Below are 4,970 nucleotides of genomic sequence, written 5' to 3' on the forward strand. Positions count from 1 at the left end.
ATTTTCCTTTCATTCAACCGGATTTCTCCCTTTTATCAAATTTATCAATGTTTCATAAATTTTCATACAATGAACATTCAAATCATATTCACATAAATAACATACAATCTCAAGCATTTAAGAATATAATTCAAGTTACACGAACTTACCTCATTGCTTGTTTGTGTTTATAATTTCATTAATCTGATATCTTTTCTTTCCACGATCAAGTCTCATATTTGAGTCGTCCGAATCTTGATAAATAAATTTGATCATCATTTTCATTCATTTCATATTCTAATGCATTTAATTAATGCTCTAGGCAAAATTACCATTTTGCCCCTAAACTTTTAATTAATGACGATTTCATCCTTAGGGTCAGGAAAATAAAATTCTTGCAATTTAATCCTTATTTCCAGCTATTATTCTCATATATATTGATAACAATCCATGAATTCTATAAAATATCAGAATTTTTCATAATTTTAACACTTTTCAATTTAATCCCTAAAACATGTTTTCCCCCAATCTTGAACTAAATTAATAATTTCATTCAATTTTGTAATTTAAATAATAAAATAATTCATTTCATGCAATTTGGTCATTTCTGACATGTTTACAAAATTACCCATAAAGTTTTACTTTTATTCAATTTAGTCCCTGAGCCTAAAATATGCAAATTAGCCATGCTTGTAACATCCCGAAATAGGGCCTAAACGGAACAGTGGTTGCGAAACCACAAATCCGAGGTAGAATGTAACGGCCTAATTTTTAGTGGTGTCAAAAATGGTGATTTGAGATCACTAAATCGGACAAATAAGATTGAACAAGATAGTAACTTAATATTTATGAGTCAAGTAAGAATTTAAAAGAATTTGTGAAATGGTGAAATTAGTGAATTAAAATAATTTATTAGGTCAGACGGGTCAAAAACGAGGTATCGAGACCTCAAATTTGAAAATCGAGCTATAAATATTTTTATAAATATTTATGAAGTGTCATTGAGTTAGTATTAAAGTTTCGTTAGAAAATTTTGATGTTTGGATAGCTAATTAATTAAAAAGGACTAAACTGAAAATAGCTCAAAATTTGTTAAATTGTGAGTAAATAGCTTAAGTATTTAAAAAGATGGATTTAAAGAGCAATTAGACCCAAAGGTTAATGTCTGGACGGTTTGGGTATGAAATAAGCAAGAAAATAATGTGAACAAGGGACAAAATTGGAATTAGCATAAAAGTTAATAGTTAAAAAAAATGATGTAATTGAAAATCTAGACATTTCTTCATCTTTCTCAGCCAGAAACGCCGTAGCAGGTCTCCTATGCTGGTTTTTCATATTTTTGCACCATGTAAGTTCAATTTTACTATTTCTTAGTAATTTTATGTTTTTGTGACTTTTACAATTAGGTCCAATCATCTAATTCATTAGTTTTTGATTTGGTGGGTGAAATTGGAAGTTACCCTGGCTGAGTAAGGGTAGTTTATGATGAATTATTATGAAATTGAAGTTCTAATTTCATATTAAGGTTGTTTTATTAAGTCATTTTGATAGAAAATGGTATTTAGGACCTAATTGTGAGCAAAATTGTGAATTAGATGTTGGTGTTGAAATTCAGAATATCAAAGGCTGTGAAATAGTTTATAATGATAAAATAAAAGTGTTAATTTAGAAAAAAATTAGTTCAATTGATGGGTGAATTGAGTAGGGACTAAATTGTAAAATTGTAAATTTTGGGGTAAAACTGCAATTTCGAATTTTGAACAGCATAAATTGTGAAGTGAAATAGAAATCAAATAAATGCTAATGAGTAGAAATATTTTATATTATAGATCAAGAATCCAAAGAAGAACGAGGAAAAGAAAAGTAAAGGACTAAATTGTAAGGTTTAGTCACATTTTGTATCAAGGTAAGTTTACAGTAAATAAATGCAATATTCTTTTATTTTACATTATTATTGTCAATTTCAGCATTTATATATTATGTTATGAAAATATTTAAAGTCGAATTTAAGGTGAAGTGACAGAGGAAAAGTGTTAGAAAGCCCGGTTGAACCCTAGGAATGTTAGGATATTAGGGTTGACAGACAGTAATGAAATGAGCCATGTAAGTCCATATTAGAAATATGGCTTTGGAGACAGGATTGAGCCATGTAAGTCCATATTATATATGGCATTGGAGAGGAATAATTCATGTAAGTCCATGTCAAAGACATGGCATTGGCGTGATATTGATAGACAGAACGACCCTAGTATCCTTAGTATTCCGAGTGGTTCAACGGGTCAGGATACGAGTTAAATTACAGTGAATTAACAGCAAAGGAAAAGTAGATTATACTTATGAAAAGGAAAGGTCGGTAAGAAAGAAGGTAAGGGAATAAAGAAGAAGATAGAAATTGAGAAGTAAAGAAATTTATGATGTTAGATGATATTATGCATAATTATCCATTATGTTGAATGTTGTGATTTATTTGCTTGTAAGCTTACTAAGCCTAGTGCTTAATCTCTTTATTTTCTTCTTCTTATAGTACTTATCTAGTCACTCGGGATCGAAGGAAATGTCGGAGGCCGATCACACTATCAAAGAAATAACTCGGTATAACTAAACGTTTTGTTTTGGGTATGGCATGTATAGAAACTTAGCTACTTTTGGTATAATATGAATAATGAATGATGTGTAAATACTTGCTAGTGATTAGCTAAGAAAATAGCTGATGATATACATGTTTATTAATATGTATGATTGAATGATGATTATCACATGAAAATTATGAAAAATGTGAAAGTAACCTAAAACAGATTCAAGTAACAGAAATGATGTAACTTTGAAAAATCACTAAAATTGTAGAAACATAGTTTGAAGATGAATAATATATGAAATTAAAGCTTATTATGTATATTTTCTTATGGAATAAGCAAAACAGGTAAAAGTATTATATTTTATGATATATCTGAGTTTTAGTGAAACAGGGTCAGAGCAATTTCTAGATCCCCTATTTCAACTTTGGAAATTCACCATAAATTGTACAAAACTAATTAGAAGGTATAATTTATATGGTTAGAATGCTTATTGAATCTAGTTTTGAGAGAAACAAACGACTTAGTCATATGAATTTTGTACAGGAAGAAAAATGGTTCGTAGTAAGAAGAGGTCAGTGCAGTCGAGTTTTGAAACAGGGGAAAATTTAACTAATAAACTGTACTAATTGGCTAAGTCAAAAATTCTAGAAAAAAATTAGTAGATATATATATGAGTCTAGTTTCATGAAAAATTTACGGATCTTAATTTCGAGTTTTGAAACTTGAGAAATGAATTTTTAAGTAACCATGACGCAGAAAAACAGTTTATTCCAAAAATTAAAATAAGTGATTTAGAGTTGTTTAAAAGGTAAGATAAGTTTAGTAACACCTCAAGCTTGACTTCGGTGATGGTTTCGGGCGTGGGGGCGTTACAATGCTAGATGAATATTCATACATATTTTTCCTCCTCCTCCTCTCCATTCCACATTCTTAATGTAGATAACACACTTGTAAGTAACATTATCCATAATTTTTATTATTTACTTTTATGAATATTCAAGCTGTCTATCTGCATCATAGTCACTAAATTATTTATATCTGGATCTATAGAATACCAAATTAATATCCGATAATTTTCCATGAATCTAGACTCATATATATTCTTACCATAAAAATTTCAGAATTTTTGGTTTATCCAATAAGTACAGTTTATTCTTTAAAGTTACCCCTGTTCTGCTGTCTGACAGTTCTGACCCCTCTTCACCAAAAATTAATTATCTCCCCATACAGGATTCAAATGATGTTCTTGTTTATTTATATTAAAAATAGACTCATTCAGGATTTTAGAAATATAAATTTAAGTCCCTAATTATTTTTATTCAATTTTTTATGATTTTTCAAAGTCAGAATAGGGGAACCCGAATTCATTCTGACCTTGTCTCACAAAATTCATTATATCTAAAAATTTACAAATCCATTTCTTATACTATTTCTTCTATGAGAAACTATACTAAATAATCTTTAATTCCATATTTTTTTCATCTTCTAATTCGATTTCTACAATTTATGGTGATTTTTCAAAGTTAGTCTACTGCTGCTGTCCAAACTGTTTTTGTGCAAGCTATTAATTACCATGTTATAACACCCTTATTTTCTTTTTCTACACCATTTCTCATCACTTTCTCTTATTTTCTCTCATATCAAAAACATAGGACCTTATGTAAGAAAACTCTACTATAACATTATTTCCATGCTTTGTCAATAATAACAAACTTAAAAACATATTGAAATCTTGATATACTTACCTTGTTCTATTGATACTAATCTTTAACTTGATTTTCTCTCTCCTCCAGCTTCTATTTCTTGAATCCAACTTGATATTCTAACTCCCCATGCTCTCCTTAACATTTTTGTCTCTTGGTAGCTATGGAAATTCATTTGATTTTTGGGTGAAAATGGTGAATTTTTGGTAAAGGACCAAATTGTAAAGAAAGCAAAACTTTCTTTCTTCCTCTCTTTCTTTCACGTTAGTGCATGGGAAAATATGAATGAGAATTTCTCATCTTTTTTTCTTTATATACTAATAAAATAATAATAAAATATCTTATGAAAGTATTAATAAAATAATATTTATCTAATTAAATAATTATAAAATATCAAAATATCTCTAGCATCATTATTACTTTCTAGATTTCTCTCTCTTCCAATTGACCATTTTGCCCTTCATTATCTGTTAAAATTCCATCCTTGAGTCATCATTTAATTTGGTAAAATTGTAATTTAGTCCCTCATAGTTCTTCATCTATTCAATTTGGTCCTAATTCATCCATTTTCCTTAGTTTCTAGATCATTCCACTCTTAAATTATTTACACTATTGGTCCTTTAAATTTTTCATATTTACACTTTAACCCCTCAAATTATGAATATTTACTCTTGTACAACAAAACTTTTCTTACTTTTACAATTTAGTCCTT

The 4,970-nt window shown here is 28.6% G+C and overlaps 1 long non-coding RNA gene across 1 annotated transcript; it reads left to right on the top strand.

The window, feature by feature from the left end:
- Window positions 1-1,251: 1,251 nt before the first annotated feature.
- LOC128292929 (uncharacterized) lies at window positions 1,252-2,753 on the top strand. Its single transcript, XR_008282918.1, has 2 exons — window positions 1,252-1,327; window positions 2,504-2,753. It is a non-coding gene; the product is annotated as an uncharacterized LOC128292929 (long non-coding RNA).
- Window positions 2,754-4,970: the final 2,217 nt, after the last annotated feature.

Source organism: Gossypium arboreum, chromosome 5, assembly GCF_025698485.1.
Source record: "Gossypium arboreum isolate Shixiya-1 chromosome 5, ASM2569848v2, whole genome shotgun sequence".
Lineage (NCBI taxonomy): Eukaryota > Viridiplantae > Streptophyta > Magnoliopsida > Malvales > Malvaceae > Gossypium > Gossypium arboreum.